Raw genomic sequence first — 16054 nt, 5'->3', positions numbered from 1 at the left:
TGTGACAGCCCATCACAGAGAGGGTTAAAGACATCCCCAAGGCCTTGGAACCTTGTCCCTCCCAAAACAGGGTGACTGCAACAACCCCTCTTCCTTTACACTCACCCAGCTCATTGGTATTTGCGTGACTGCTGCCTTTTTGTCCTATGTTAGAGACCCCAAATCCACCCCTCATTACTGTTACCACCAATCTCTGTAGATTTGTCCTCAACAAGGTGTTGGACCATGTCCTTTGTATGACGCGGAGAATGTCCAGGTTTGGGGCCTAAATGATCTGCATAGCTGGTGCCCTTGACCTTCCACAAAAGCAATCCCTGAGATCCCAGTAACTGGGAATTCTGCAGACTGGGAGGGTGTGAGGGACCCATGCTTTCGCAGGGTGATTCAATAGGAAGGAGTGGGACTTTACTTGTCCTTCAGCACTTGTCACTTCCCGTGTCCTTGCCCTGTATTTTACAAGCTTATTACGTTCAGATTCAGCTTAGTTGTGTCCTGGCTGTCATGGACCCTAAATCAAAATACCTGCTCTACCCAAAGTCCTGGTTCTGTGGGGCTGTCCTTGGCAGCTGGCTCCTGCAGGCTCCTGGAGAGAAGCAATCTCCTAAACTGCTGCTTTCCTGTGCTGACTATCTGAATATCTGCTGCGTATCCCCTCCTCCTCCAGTTCTCTGCTCAGGCTCCTGCAGTCCCTGTCCTTGGACATTTTCACCATCCATGGACTCAGGTGCTCCACTCGCCGTGGTTCAGCCCCATGAGGTCCCTTTGCAGTTATGGTGTGCAGTCACTGTGATGCCCTTCATTTGCTGTGTCCTAGCCTGTGTTTCTGCGCATTCTCGTGCTTGTCCATGAGGGAGAAATTTGAGATTCACAGTTCTCAGTGGAGAAAGCATTACCATGGTGCCCCTGGATCAGAAATCCTGGGGAATGAGAGCCAAGAACATCTCTTCAGTGCAGGAAACTGCCCGGAACCAGACAGAAGAAAAGCTGGGCTAGGTAACACATCAAGGGCTCACTGTGAAGTTGAGGTGTAAGTATGGGCATGTATCACTCACCTCTGTGCCCACTTCACAGCTGAGTCTTTTCCCACACCATTTTTTTTGCCAGCAGTCCTCACTGATGGAGAAGTGACAGAAGCAGAGATGAAAATGTGCCTCCCAGAAGGGTCTGTTTCTTTTTGGGCAGCCATCATTATCCAGAGATAGCAAGATGTTTCCTCTGCATTTTACAGAGGCTGAGAGAGGCTCAGGCAGGGAAGCTCAAAACTAAATTACCAGCCAGGTCATTTCCACTTCACACTGTCAGAGCTCAAGCAGAGGGAGGAGAAGGACTGTTTGTTGTTTTTTACTTCCCAGCTCAACAGGCACACTGACACTACAGCAGCCCAGAAACCATGTCAGATGCTGGTTGCTCTATCTGGGAGCCTAAATCTTTACATAAATTTAAAGATCTCCTCTCAACATGGTGGTTTCTGTATAAACCAGCATGGGGTTGCAAAGTCTGGGAGTGTGGGCATGAATTTAGCAGAGAGAAGGAATGAGGGTGAGGAGATCCTAGAAACAAAGACTGGAAAGGACATGGAGAGACCAGGTAGTCTCTCTACCATCTACATGTTTTGCTTCTGGGCTCTGCTCTGTTGCAGGCCCTCCCACATTCAGGGGTGTTCATCTGGGAAGGCTGGATACCCACTCCTCGCTATTTTTAAAGATGAATGTTAATATGTTTAATTGCCAGTACTGTAGGAAGGGAGCCAGGTCTAAAAAATATCTACTAAGAAACTGCCAAGAAACACTGCTAAACAGGATCTAGGAAAAAAGCCAGGCACAAAGATTTATGATCTTTATCTCTGCAATAGTAACTTCACAGTGGTCAGCTGAGGAGCAGAACAAAGGTCATCGGTTTCGTATCAGCTAGAGTTTGTGAAATCCTTTGTTTCCTTTAGTGTGATTTTGCCAGGCAGCACTCACACAGAAGACCCTATAGATGAATGCAAAAACCTGGCAGTACAGATGGACCCGCTTGCCCCCATTCTTTGCTCAAGACCAAAGAACTGCAATTCTAAATCAGAAGCCTCCCTAGCACTGACTGAAGCCCAACCCAGATCCTCATCCAGGGAAGAAGCCTGTTTCACCTCCTTTATTAAATGAGTTATCCATATGAATGGTCCAGTAAACTTTTGTGTTACTAAACCCACTTTGATTAACATCAACGGTCGTGACAGGCTACCTAAGAATTTTGTTTGCACAAATCCAAGAGCCAAGCTCATCTTAGGTTTCCTTCCTTCCAGCAGGATGGAGACAAGAAAGGGACCCATGAAACCTCTGAAGATAAATTAAAGGAAAAGAGGATCTTTTTTTTAAATTATTATTTCCTGATAGAAACAATTCTAGGCAAAATATACACAGTTTGCTTCTTGACACTGCTGCCAAGATTCCAAACTTTATAGCAAGGATCAGATTTCAGAATATTTCCAAACCAATCCCCACAAAATTAATTATCCAAGAATCTTGGCTTTGGATGTCATTTGTTTTTAAGGTAAATTTCTTGTCCCAGTGACTGCAGAGAAAACCCTTGAAAACATGATCTCTAAGAGCCTTAATGACTCAGAGGGTGGTACACAGTTGCCTACACAAGGGAGCCTGGTGCCATCTGAGATGCCCTTGTATATCTGAGACATCCCACAGTGTTGGCAAAGTGACAGAGCCGAGGGAAGATGAGCGCTCCTCAGAAGCAAGAGGTGGAATCTGGGGCTGGATAGCCTATAGCATCTAACTTGGCCCTGGGAAACTATGTTTAGACAGCTGAATCAAGCCCTAATGCATACATATAAAACATATATAATCAAATCAATCAGACACTCAATCAATTACACGAGATATTTCCAAATCTTCAGATTTCATGTAAGTTCTGGAGTTAATTTAAGCAGTATTTCAATGCTCAAGACCATGTTAGAAACACACTGTTCACTTCACTGACACTTCCAACCATACTGAAGCATTCATCTGGCTCAGGCTCTCTGCTCCCTACCCTTTCTGCTAAAGTCCTCTTCTCCACCCTCTGTTCCTTCTGCAGTGCTACCGCAGCCATGGGAGGTGTAGTTCCTTGCCTGATCTCCAGGATGAAAGAGAAACAGCAGAGGTTTGGTTTTATTTCCAAAGGAAAGCTATGCAAAAGGCAGGAAGCGAAGACTTTCCATGGGGTGAAGGGGAAAGAGCTGTGACATGGTTTATGAAGCCCTGAGGGGTAATAGAAGAGGCTGGCACATGAACCATGAGGAGCTCTGGGGCAGCATTACCTCAGAAAGTCAGCACCTTCATGGAAAAGCAGGGTATTTTTAGTTTAGCCAGTGTATTTAAATCATCATGGAGTACATTAAAATTATAGTAATTATCCCACCTTCTCATGTGGGATTCTGGGAGGTGATGGATTGGTGGATTGTGTGCTGGTAGAGTCATCTTCCGCGAGGTCCTTCTGCAAAACAGAATTATTTTGTTTCGACATTTTACAGCTGCAGCGTTCCTGGCTCATTAGTACTTGACAGTTGAATACTGGGATCTGTTCGCATCACACCCTTCTATCCCCAGCGGCCACCTCTCGCAGCACCCCAGAGCTGAGACAACCACTGTGACACAAACTCCTTCAAACCTAAACCGCACTTACACACTCCTGGAGTTATGACCTTACACATGCAGGTGAGGGTGATATTTTCTTCATGGCAATACCTAACCTCTGATTCATTTACGCTTTCCCCTGCACAGCTTCATTGCGGGGCAATGCAGGAAAACCCTACGTCCCCCAGCCGCTGCTCTTGTCTTTCTGCCCAGCGCAGGCATGAGAAGGGGATTTATTTCACTACAGCAGCACCGCTGAAAAAGAGTTGTTAAAAAATGCAACTTTTTACAGATACACAAAAAAAGGCACATTCTTTTTCAGATCAGAAACTTCATGTTTCTGATTGCAAATAAAAAATGTGAGGGGGGAGGCTAAATGGAACAATCTTTTTTCCTGACATTTCTCTTATAAATTAGGTCGTCACCAGATTCTGGGTTATCTCTGTCTTTAACCTTTTGAAAGACGGTGCTTCTGATCGCAAGATAAGGTCTCCTCTCTTTGTTTCTTGTCATCAAAATACATCTGAACATCCGAAAAAATGATTTCTGTTTCTTGATGCATCAAGAAGATCCATCAACATGGAGAAGTCCCCAGAATCCGTGCTGGTGGAGTGACATGTTTCTGTCAAGCCTTGAAGTGTCCCCCCAGCCCAGAGTGACCTTGGAGGTCCCAAACAACAATGGTGGCAGGCTCTCCGAAGCCCTGTGGGTGTGATTCCTCCACAGGAAGCCCAGGCAAGCCAAATGCTTGCGAGGATTAAGGAGCATGGATCCTTTGATGGAAGTAAGCTATTCCCATCCTGGCTGCCCACACTTGGAGCATCATAGCAAACTGCTGGGAGGGGATCTGGGCTATCGCCTTGTCCCAAGACAGGACCCACGTACAGACAGGCTTCAAACACTGCCCCCTCCTCTCCTCCAGCTCAGATGGAGAAGTACCCGTCACCCTCCTCTGCACGTGGGAAACCTTGCCAGAATCTAGCCCTTCCCCTGCCTCACACCCATGTTCTCTGGCCTCTTCCCAACTCTTCCAGCAGCATGTTCCTGATTATTTACTCTCTTCAAATGCTGCAGAAAAATGCTGCTTTTCCTGAATACTAAGTATGGAAGAAAAAAAAAAAAAAAAAGCACATTCTCTTCTGGACTGTGTTTGTTCTCTTTAAGTTCCCTGTTACTGCTGAAAGCTATTTCGACCCTTGGAGATACTTGATCCAAGTGATCTCTGATGTTTGGGACTCTGATACAGACCCACACTGAGTTCGTTCTTGCACAGATCTTATATATCTATCCATCCATCTATCCATACATAAAACTATCTTCCTCTTTCTCTCTCTCATTCCAGTGCTATCTGATCAGTTCTTGGCATTCCTTACTCTTCTTTCATTGAATTAATATCTTTCGCCCAAGGATGTTTTCGTCCTCTCATGGATTTTCTTTTCACAACCTGTCATTTGCCTCTCTATTTTGCCTTCTCCAGACCCTCTCCCCTTCTCTCCATGCTGCCAGTTTACAGTTGCGTTATGTATTCAGCAGAACATATATATATACATTTAAATGGGACGATTTCCACTAACGTAAACAGTCTGGCCCATTAATTTCAATACTGGAGCTGACAGCTCAGGCCTGGAGTCTCATTGCCTTGTGACACACAAGTACAGCTGCTTGAACTTGACGGGTAACTGTTTCCAGTGCCTAGCTGCACATCTGCAGGAGGAAGGAAATACTTTCCATAATGCTGGAAAAAATAAAGCTGCCTAGATTTCCCTCCCCCCCACCCCCAGATGACGATATTCATCATTCAAATGCTTCAGCTGAGTGGGTGTTTAATTCAGAGTTTGCAGGGGGACATTTATGGTGTGTTACTAGCTTTGCTGCTGATCCTTTGTTCCAACTGCTGTGTTGTTGCCTTTACCAAGGTTTTCTCCTAAACCACCCCGAGCACTGCCATACATCCATCACCACTGGGTACTGTGATGCCTTCAGGACCAGTTGCTGAATTAAAATTGAGAGTGATGTGTCTCCTCATTGAGGTTGCCATATTGATAAGTTAGAGCACAGTAGAATGAGCAGCAGGAATGAGCAGGATTTCTTCAAGATGGATCTAGCACAACCTTGAACAGCCCATGCTGAGAATGAGCCAGGTCCTGACCTGAGACACCAGCTTTGCTGATGGCACCTAGATGACAAAGTTAGCAAAGCTTCAGGAACTGACTCAAACTTTTCATGGTTGTGCTTCAGTTGCTCCAGGAAAATGTGTGGTTAACACCATAAACTCCTCCAGGTTTGCTTCCTCAGAGTAACTCACGTGTTCTCACCCACCTCATCATTAGTTATCCAGAAAGACCGAGATACCTGTGGGAAACGCTGTGTGCTGCAGTCTGTTGGCAAGCTGTGCTCCCGTGTTCCACCCTGCGTATGATCTTTGCTTGGTGGATGGACAGAAGAAGGAAATGAGCCCTGAGTGCCACTCGTGGGATACATCCATGGGGGATAAATCCGAGTGAGTGCAGAAGGAAAGGAAGTGTCATGGAAGCAGGGTTGTTATGTTCAGTGGGACAGCAAGAGAAACCAAGCCCGCTGGACTACATGCTACTGTCCCCCTGAGTATACACAGCAATTTTCAGTCTCTGATGTTGGTTTTCTCTCTTTCTGAGCAAATAACAGGTGCTGGGGATGTTGACCTGTTGCTCCTTATGGAATTCTTGCCACAGCATGCACCAGCTTTGCCTATAAATGGAGAATGAATACAGGCCTAAACATGTCAAGAAGTGTCAAAAAGTATATTAACTCCTAGCAACTTAAGGTGAGATACTGAGAGCTTTGGGCTGGGTTTGGAGGGAATTCAGCTACATAGAGGAAAAGGAAATAGCTCCCAGTGAATTCTAAGCCATGGGGCTGGACTTTGATGATGATGCCTAGACCACTAGTAAGGAAATCTGTAGAGAAAAGTCACCCAGTCTGCTGGACTGCCAATATCTCCCTAGCAGAGGTCTTGGAAAACACAATTTTTACATTCTCAAAGGTGCTGGAGGAGAGCAGTCTCAATCACAGACCTTATTTCCCAACACAGGCTGAAGAAGTGTAAGGATATGAGCAACTGTTGAAGTTGGCCCTGCTTTAAGCAGGGGGCTGGATTGGATTATCTCCAGAGGTCCCTTCCAACTGGCTTTTTTTCTGTGATTCTGTGGTTCTCTGATATCGTTTGCTGTATCTAGGTGGAAGTTGAATTCTGGAGCTGCTGAATTGCAGTAGGCTACAAAGTTTTGACCTTTAGGTCAGAGAGCTTGTGAGATATCTCATCAATTCATTACCATGCCAGGCTCTAGTCCCCTCTCCTCAAAGGGCCTGTTGAAGGTGGGAATCCATACAAATCAAGTTTGGCAGTGCCATGTACCATAGACACTTGGGGCTTTTTTTTTTTCATAAAAAGAGACAAATATGACCTGGATTAAAAAAACAAGACCTTCATTCTGAAGTCTGTTGAAAAGGCAGCAGCTAGCAACATCATTCTGTAACTGATTAACCAAACTCAAAGAACCATTCAACTGATCCAGAGTACATATTTGCATTCAATAATATGGTCATTTATTGTACCTTGTGACCTACTCAATCATAAGGCTTTTCCCTGTATTTCACTGAATTTCCTTTCAACAAATCAGGTGTCTCCGGGCCCATTTTGCACAAATATCAATGCTGAGCCAAGTGCTGGATTAATAGCTTTAAAGGTGTATGTCCAACCATCCCTTCCTTCTTGCTCTGTTTCAGAGTAGGATTTTAGATGTTTTTTGTATGTGTTCACGTGTCACGATTGGTTTAGGGGTGACCTGATGGAGCACCAACCTGTAGCAGCATTGAACTGAACCCACCTTGGGAACTCTGCTGACTAGATGGAGATTACAGCAGTTAGCTGACTGAATCCTAGGTCTAGTCCCAGGAGGAGGAGACCAAGTAATGTTACAAAAGCCTGCTCAGCCATGTCTATTCCCACAACCTTTACAATCATCTTTAAAGATCTTGCTTTTTCTGGGTGGCTTCTTGCACAAATGTAGCACCGCCTGGATGTGCTGACATAGAATGGCCTTATATTTGCAGTCCCCAGGAGTCCACTTCCGTGATTTTGGAGCTAAGTGATAACAAACAGGAGCCTGTCTTCTCCTCTGAGCTTCTTCTCCACCCACAAGTGCTGCCAATCTATCTCCCTGCTGCAGTGCTTCTCCCAGAAGACAGGATGATGCTTATCTGATTGTCTAAAATAGTTCAGACAAGATCAGATGATTCATGCTGCAGAAATGACCCATCCTCTCCATAAAGGGACCATTCCATAATCAGTCCTTTAGGAGACAACCATGATGTGGATATCTAAAAGCTAGTGAGATGAACCCTAGTCCAAGAAATACAGACAGACTACTTCTAGCATGTAGGAGATGAGAATGGCCACATTCTTTCCCATCCTCACTTCCAACTGATTTGAACTCTGCTTTTTGCAAAGTAATAAAATAAATGCATAGCTGCTCCCTTGCCTGTCTCTGATTTTCAATAGGGCTCTGAAAGACACAGCAGAAAAGGATTTGGGCTGCCTTAAAGCATGGATCACATGGTAAATTATTTATTTGCCCGCTTATATCCTGTAATAAAAAAAATACACAAACAAAACCTTCCTCCTTTCCCTCTTAAAACTCTTAATTTATGTGCATAGTTTATACAGTCCCCAGTTCGGTTTGTTTAGACCATACAGGGTGTCTGAACAATTCACAAGTGCTTGGAGAACCTCAGTGCACAGACAGTACTGGTGCCCTCTTACAGCAGAGAGGGAACTGAGGCACACTTGGACCCAACCACTTGACAGGGTCACAGCCAGAGCAGGATTTGAGGTTCAGAGGAGAAAACTTGGAAAGATCTTCAGAGGGTTTGAACTTTGAAAGACCAAAGTCCAGGGACCTTGCATGTTTGTTTCTCCATCACATATATCCTCCTTTTGTCCAGGCAGAGAGTTCCTTGGGTCAGGAGAAGTTTCTCCTTACAAACTTGCACTCAGCACAGGATAATGGCCTCTTTCTCTTAAGTAATAGTCACCTTTACAGCTCCCTTCCTAACCTAAATGCTATATCTGATGGGAAGAAAATGTACCCATAGGTTTCCTGCACTTTGGCAGTGATTATGAAATGAGATGCCCCAGGATGCAACCAGTAAGTGATAGATTTTACCATGATGTGTAGGGTGAGCTGGACGGAGAGGATATTGAAAATGGGAATTGCCCATGAGTCTCCCAGAGTAAATTTGACCCAGAATTAATATAATTTGCAGAGGCCACCTTGGTCTGGAAAAGCAGACTGGAAGTTTTACTAGTCATCCCTGTCCTGCTGGCCAGCTGGCAGATGGATCTGTGCATCAGATGTGCCAGTGCCATGAACAGATGTTGCAGCTGAACTTCCCTCTTAATCACCTAATATGAGCTATCAGGATATGCAGCTGAGACTGGGAGCTGAGCTTCGCATGAGGAAGGACTGGAATCAGTTTTCCAAGCTGAAAGGAGGATAAAACAGTGTTTTGGTGAGAGGTGATATTAAAAAGCAGATCCAAGGGGAGAGTCAGTCTGTTGATAGTCAATCTACTCATTGTGCTCTGAATGCTTTCCAGAACACCTGACAGTATGTGATGTGTTTGCCCTCACAACTCACTATGCGGGGCCACAGGCAAGGAGCCAAGGCACAGTGACTACCTCAGGTCTACCATCACCCATATTTTTCCAGCTCAAACCTGACCTTTTCTTCCCTGTAAGTCAGCAATCTCTATAGACCTGCAGAGTGATGGGGAGACAACAGACCTCATGGTTTTACCAAGGAGAGATGGTAGGAGTGCTTTCTTTTGTCACTGGTTGCTGGTACCTGAAATGCCACATCCACTAGAAACATGCAACTCCTGATGAAATCTGAAGGAGAATTGACCTGAAGGTTGCATGTGCTGACCTTTATTTATTTTGTTTACCTGTACTTCTTCCTGGGTAATAAGAACTTTCTCATGATTTTCAGCAATGCATTTTGTTTGCTTCCCATTTTCTTCATCTCAATTGTGTATTGACTTTTCTCACTATAGATACAAGAAAATGAGCAACACCTTGATATGTCCATCCTGGTGCTTTACAGATTTCCAACAAAGTTTCTGAAGAAATTGGGAAGGATCCCTCAGGCTTGTTTCAAAACCTTACTGAATATGGAAAGTACTTGCAGCCTCCAGTAAGACCAGGAAGCAAACAGCATAGCCTAATTTATATATGAACTTCCAGTGCTGAGTTTTTGAAAACCAGCTAGCTCAACAGAGCTAAGTGCTCAGAAAACCTCTAAAGGCTGAATGAACTCTGACTGGGAACCAAGGACATCAGTCTTCCACCAAGACCATCCCTGGAGTAAGTAGCTTATTTCGATGAATGCTTATGAAGTTCAGTCTCAACTTTACAAGTCACCTCAGTGAAGACCAAAGCTTAAAGCTACCCAAAAAGCTTTAATTAGTACCTGGCTCCACACCGCAAGATCATGCAACTGATCTTTCCAATTATTTGAGCTGTTTGTGTCCTTGCTCTGCATTGATGTCCAGCACAGTGGGGTTCAGCTCTTAGACATCGAGTTCTTCAAACTTATGTTAACATTAGAAGTCACAGTAGTGTTAATGTCTGCTGTTAAAAGTTTGCCAAGACACAAAAGCAAGCATGACAACAAATTCAGGTCTGACATTATTGTCTGAAATTTTGTCTAAGATCACCACATCCCTGCCAGACATTGCCACTTCTGTTCCTTGGCCACCATTCATTCCACATGTCATTCCAGGAGGGAGATGTTAGAGGACAGACTAAAAGGAAAGCATAAGAAAGCAGTGTGGCTACATGCAGGAGCAGAGCACACCTTTGCCATGGGACAGTGTAGTTATTGCAAAATGCCATCATCAGTCTGGGAGAAGCAACCAAGAGCAGGGCAGTGCTTCCTTTCTAAGGAGCATGGTGGCTTTGCCTGAGTTCTCACTGGTGGTGACCTGGGCTGGAATTCAGCCTGTGAGCTCACAGGGTCACAAGGGAACAATTTGGTTGCCTAAATATAGATGGCTTCTGCCGTGTGAGATGACCCAGAGTATCCAAGTCATCCACATGCACCTGACAGACACCAGACCCGGATGACACTGGGTTTACAGGTGACCTGTGCCTTCCTGCTTCTGTAGCAAGATGCCAAGTGTGACACGACATCAAAAATGTCATTATCTTTTATGTTAGGCAACTGAATCACACTTTAATGGCTGGTCATCTGCATCACACCTAACCACTGCAAACTATCAACATCTCCATTGACTCTCTTAGCTGCTGAGACAGCTTGCTCACTTGGATAGACCCACATGGAAGGACCTAAATTCAGGTGTTTAATTTGGCCACTGCATTGCAATCATGGGGTTCCGTGTGTAGTTATTTCTCAATCTGCAGAGGTGATGACTGGACCGAGGGAAGTGTTGGGCTTGTTATTACTATTATGCATGTGAATCTTTGCTGAGAAGACTGGGGCTCTCTGGTGCAAAGCAGACCTTGGCAGTCTCCAGTTACAGGAAACATTTTCACACACTTGTGCTAGGAAGCATCTCATTTGGTTTATCTCCCTTGCAGATGTCGACCTGTAAGCTTGTCAGCCTGGACATTGTTTTTTGCAATTCAGGTCTATCTAAACAGTCCAGGCAATGAGACTAGCACAGTATTCATCCTGCAGCTGGCACCTAAAACAGGGCAGATGAATCATGTCTTAAAAGCACCTGTTTCAGTTCAAAGACAGACATTTGTACTGGAGCCATCTGAAGCGAGGTGAGCTGGATGACACCTCTGATTTCTGAACCACCCCTACCTTTACCGTGCAAGTAAGTAAGGCAAGGCTGCAAGCACAGCTCAGGAGGGATCCACTGGTGGGCACTGGAGCCCAGACGACTGCTGTGGGTGGGAGCGAGCCCCTCTGAACAGCTTGCTGTCGGCTGGAAGCCAGGCTTGGAAAGAGAGCCAGATGGTAAGATGTGAGACCTCGATTAATAATAATATGAATGCCTGCTCTGTACAGAAGGCTTCTCATCAGCAGATCTCAGCATGCCTCATGGTCACCGGTGTCTGAGAAGTTACCTGTGATCACTTTGCAGATGAACAAGTCTCTGGAGTGCAAAGCCAAAATTGGCATCACGTGTGTCTGTGGAGTAGCCCAGACTCCAACCAGCCTTCAAATGAATAATTTTGGAGTCATATCTGGAGGTTGTCTGGATGCAAATTCAAAGTCAGGTCTGGGACATGACTGTTCACATAGGGATACCCTGAAGCGCAATCGACACGCCAAGAACAGCTTCATGCAGGGTTTCTCTCCCATGCCACGCTCCTAGCCATTGCTCTGCCTCCAGTGGCAAGACCTGTCCTGCCGTTTCTCCTCTGCCTGTTCTCCACCCTCCTTTCACTGCAATGCTCACTGCATGGCTGGGGACTCAGGTCAAAAAGAGATGGCATTTCTTCTTGGAGAACAGGCTGTCCTTGGGTTGATCTGCTGTTTCTGAACTTCACCTTCTCACAGTGAGACACATAAAACTTTAGCACATCAGATGAAAAGAGTCACTTAAAACCATCACAACCTGGGGGCCTTCACGTATTCCAAAGCAGCTCTAGCCCAAGTTGCCTTGCCACACGTGTTTCCCCTGTAGCCCAGCATTTCAGATGCATTTCCAAGCAGCAAGAAGCCGTGACTGCAATAGCAGAACTAAAGCTCATTACACAACTGCTGCAGCTGCACAGGCTCCCACAGCCAAGCACATGTGCAAAGGTCCAGTTGCACACCCAGCATTCAGCCAAGGAAGGCACCCAGCAGCTCCAAGCCGGAGCTATGCAGCCAAGAGATCTGTCCAAGCCCGCTGAAAACCTGGCACAGTGGATGCAATACAGCAAAATGCTTTTCATCTGCTCCTTCATGCTGATTGATCAGAATATTAATAAAAACTTGTTCAAAGCTCCCTCAGCTTCCGAGGTTATTTGGGAATAGTCCAACCCTCCAGCCCCAGCCATGCTTGTAATGAGGGGACTCAGGGATCAAAAGCACTTTAAAATGGCCTTGCTAATCAATCATCAACAATTGGTTAAATTAAGCCCTGCAGTCTTTCCTTTGTGAGCAAGGGATCTGCCGGACATGTCTTTAATGGGCAGATTCCTATCCCTTTAATATTCCTTAATACCTTTCTAGAGGAAATGAACTGCAGGGAGACTTTGTTGGTGGAATGAAAGGAATGTAGATAACTGCTGGCCTCTGCTTTCTCATACATTGGGTTGAGAAACTCTGGCTGGACAAGGGATGTTGGGCACGGCAGGGGAATTTCCTTCCAAAGATCCTGATAACACTCCTGATAACTCCTTTGGCCAGTGCCATTGCCAAAAGCAGGCGTTTGCTTTCCTCCTCATTGCCAAGCTAAGCCCTGTCCTTATCTCTTCTGAGGAACGAGTCCATCTGTGCCTTCAGAGATCATGTCCCTCTGTGGTGAAGGCTTGTTTCCTAAGGGCCATCAGGAAGATGGGCATGCTACTCCCGAAGTAACGGTCCCAGAAGCAGATTCCTGTTAATAATTAACATGCAAAAGGCAATGCAAATGTCACAGGAAAGTAAAGGAGCTTGGCTCATTTGGGGGCTTTATTGGGACTATTGGAATTTGTTTTTTCCATAGTATGAGGCATGACTCATTTTCTAGGTGCCTCTGGGAGGCCTTTAATGAATCCCCTTGGAAATCGGGACAAGGGAGATGCCCTCTGTGTGTCTTCCTCTCTTCCTGTGGCACACTGTAGTTGTGGTCTTTCATTGCAGGTCTTAAGTGTGTTAGAAGGCCTTAGCAAGAGCTTTGTGGCCTGTAGTAAGTCTTGGCTATGGGATAATGGGTTCCGCGCCCAGAGATACCTGTCACACCACTGTATCCCGACTTAAAAATCAAGATGCCAGCACTTCTTGGCAGCTTTCAAAATACAGAGAACTTCTAAGCCTGGCAATTGTACCAGTCCCCAAATTGTACCTGTGTACAAATGGACAGGGCTTATGAGGAGATGAACACTGCAGCCCTGCTAAATTCAGGTGGCTTCAGAAGCGAATAATTTGAATGCTTTGGGCACTCCCTAGAAGATCACGAAATTATATGAATAAAACTATGTTGTTCCCACATATTAGGATTACACTGCTCTAAACACAGTGAGAAGAGAATCAGACCTGGAGATGCATTATGGAGATGCTGCTCAGCTGGATGGTACGCACAGTGTAGGCAAAGGATTTCAGGGAGATTTAATTTCTCCAAAGGGAGCCCAGCTTGACAGTGTTTTACCTCTTAAGTGCGATTGCACAGCAATTAGCACATCCAGCATTTAGCACCCTGCTTTCCCCTTGGGAGCGTGGGTGGGAGGAGGAGCATATCTGAGTCGAAATGAAGAGTCTGGGCACTGCCAGCATCGCAACCACACGGGACCTGCTTCACTCACCTCTCTTGAAGCCTCCACGGAACACGTTCCTCCACACAGACACCTAAAATAAAAGGGGATTGGTGAGATTTTGTCCACAGGCAGCAAAAGACGCTATCGATTACTGCAAGGCTCTCAAACGAGAGTAATTCACAACCCTCTGCAATTCTAAAGGCAAGCTCTAATTTAGTATCATTATGTCTTCATGCCCCCACACATTCCACTGTCTCATTCACTGAGCTTTTATTGGGATCTGGATAATTTATGGCTAGATATGCTGACTTTTATCTGACCTATTTTTAGCTATTCTTGCTTTTTACTTTTTTTTTTTTTCCCTGCCATCACAACTGGCAATTAAAGAGGGTTTCTTTAAAAAAATACGATAAAGTCCCACCCAGCTTTAACCTTTATTTCTTCTCTTTTGTGTGCTGGAGAATTCATTTGTTATTACCACAGCTTTTTGAGGACAGGAGTTCACAATAAAAGCACTTCCCCCCAGATTTTATTTCTTTTCTTTTTTCTTCCAAAGCGTATGACTTTGACCCAAAATCTCCATCGATGACCCTGCCTGCGTTGCACAGCTGCTAAGTACTTCCAGCTCACTCCAGTTTCCATCCGTAACTGAAGTCCAGAAACTTTGGGAGCCTTTTCCTACCAGGATTCAAGTGTCCTCAGTTCTCAGCAGCTTCAAAGGAGGTTGTTGATGGACACTCCTCAGCTTCGGACCCCAGAGTTTTCAAAGCATTTTGGTGCAAAGAGAAAAACAGGGAGAGCTTTAACATGGGGACTGCTTTTGTGTATATTTTTTTAAAGAATGTTTCTTTTCTAATAATATACATTTAAATAGTATTTTGTGTTTATAATTTAATTGCATATTCATAAATATTCTATATATTCTAATGGAATACATACTGTATATGTCATGCACACCATACATAATTTTATTTACAGCTGAAGCGTTATTATTTAAGTGTTTTATATTTTTAATGTTTCAGGCATTGGAATTATTTATTGGAAACAACAAGAGAAAGGAAAGAAAGGTTTCAGACCCAGAAGGCTGAAGATGTCCTTGTGCCCTTGAGCCTTTGTTTGCTTTTTCCAGTAATAACAGTTGATCTGCCTTTAAAAAAAAGAGCTCAAACCCTCTAGGTAGCTATTTTTCGTGATGTTTGGGTTAGAAATAAGGCCACAGTATGGTGTAAATCAATCCCATTGACTTCAAAGCTATTATTTCCTAAACTTTTTCCACCAAACAGTTTGGTCCATGAAATCTCTCTCAAGGGGAGATGTCTGGGCCTTTGCTCCCAGACTGTGGGTCTTGGGCACTGCATCTCCATTATTTCACCTCTGTTCTCCAGGAATAAGCCTGGGGTTTCTTGGGCTGGGATGTCCAGCCAGCAGCTAGCAGGGTTGGTAAGTGAAGAGGAGCATGGTGACATTGCTGTGGCATTGAGGGAGCAAGCTCCGCTACTGCCCTAGGGAGCCCAGGGATCAGATAGAAAAGAGTGGTTTGGCATCAGCTAAGGATACCACCTGATCCCTGCAGTGAGAGATTTCTTACACCCTATGGCTGAAGATGGATGCTGTCTAGAAACACAAAATTTACCACAGGACAGGGAGACTTTGCTGGGATCCAAATCATGTGCAAGGATTTGGCAATTTTTGCAGAACTCATCATGCAGACTTTCCAGTGTCTTGCCTTGGTGCAGCTCAAGGCACTCAGAAACATTTTGTTTGGTTCAGGACTTTAGACTGGTTCCTCACTGCTCCATTCTTCAGCTTTTCTGTTCACTCGCCATCTCTGAAAGTGGAGGCAAACCCCACATTCTGGAATGCCTCACTTCAGCCCTCCCCTGTTAACTCGCAAAAAGTTCTGCTATTCTGATGTTTTTATGCTATATTTCAGACAAATGTCACTATGGTGATATTTCCTCCATACAACAATTCCAGTTTCTGGACACAT

General features: G+C 44.9%; 1 long non-coding RNA gene across 1 annotated transcript; it reads right to left on the bottom strand.

Annotated features, from left to right (window-relative positions):
* Nucleotides 1-541: 541 nt before the first annotated feature.
* On the bottom strand, nucleotides 542-15593 carry LOC136008103 (uncharacterized). Its single transcript, XR_010609975.1, has 4 exons — nucleotides 14747-15593; nucleotides 14113-14155; nucleotides 3394-3468; nucleotides 542-917 (listed from the first exon to the last, which is right to left on the bottom strand). It is a non-coding gene; the product is annotated as an uncharacterized LOC136008103 (long non-coding RNA).
* Between the last annotated feature and the right edge of the window lie 461 nt (nucleotides 15594-16054).

This window comes from Lathamus discolor, chromosome 2, assembly GCF_037157495.1.
Source record: "Lathamus discolor isolate bLatDis1 chromosome 2, bLatDis1.hap1, whole genome shotgun sequence".
NCBI lineage: Eukaryota > Metazoa > Chordata > Aves > Psittaciformes > Psittacidae > Lathamus > Lathamus discolor.
This window is presented reverse-complemented; position numbering and strand designations above follow the sequence as displayed.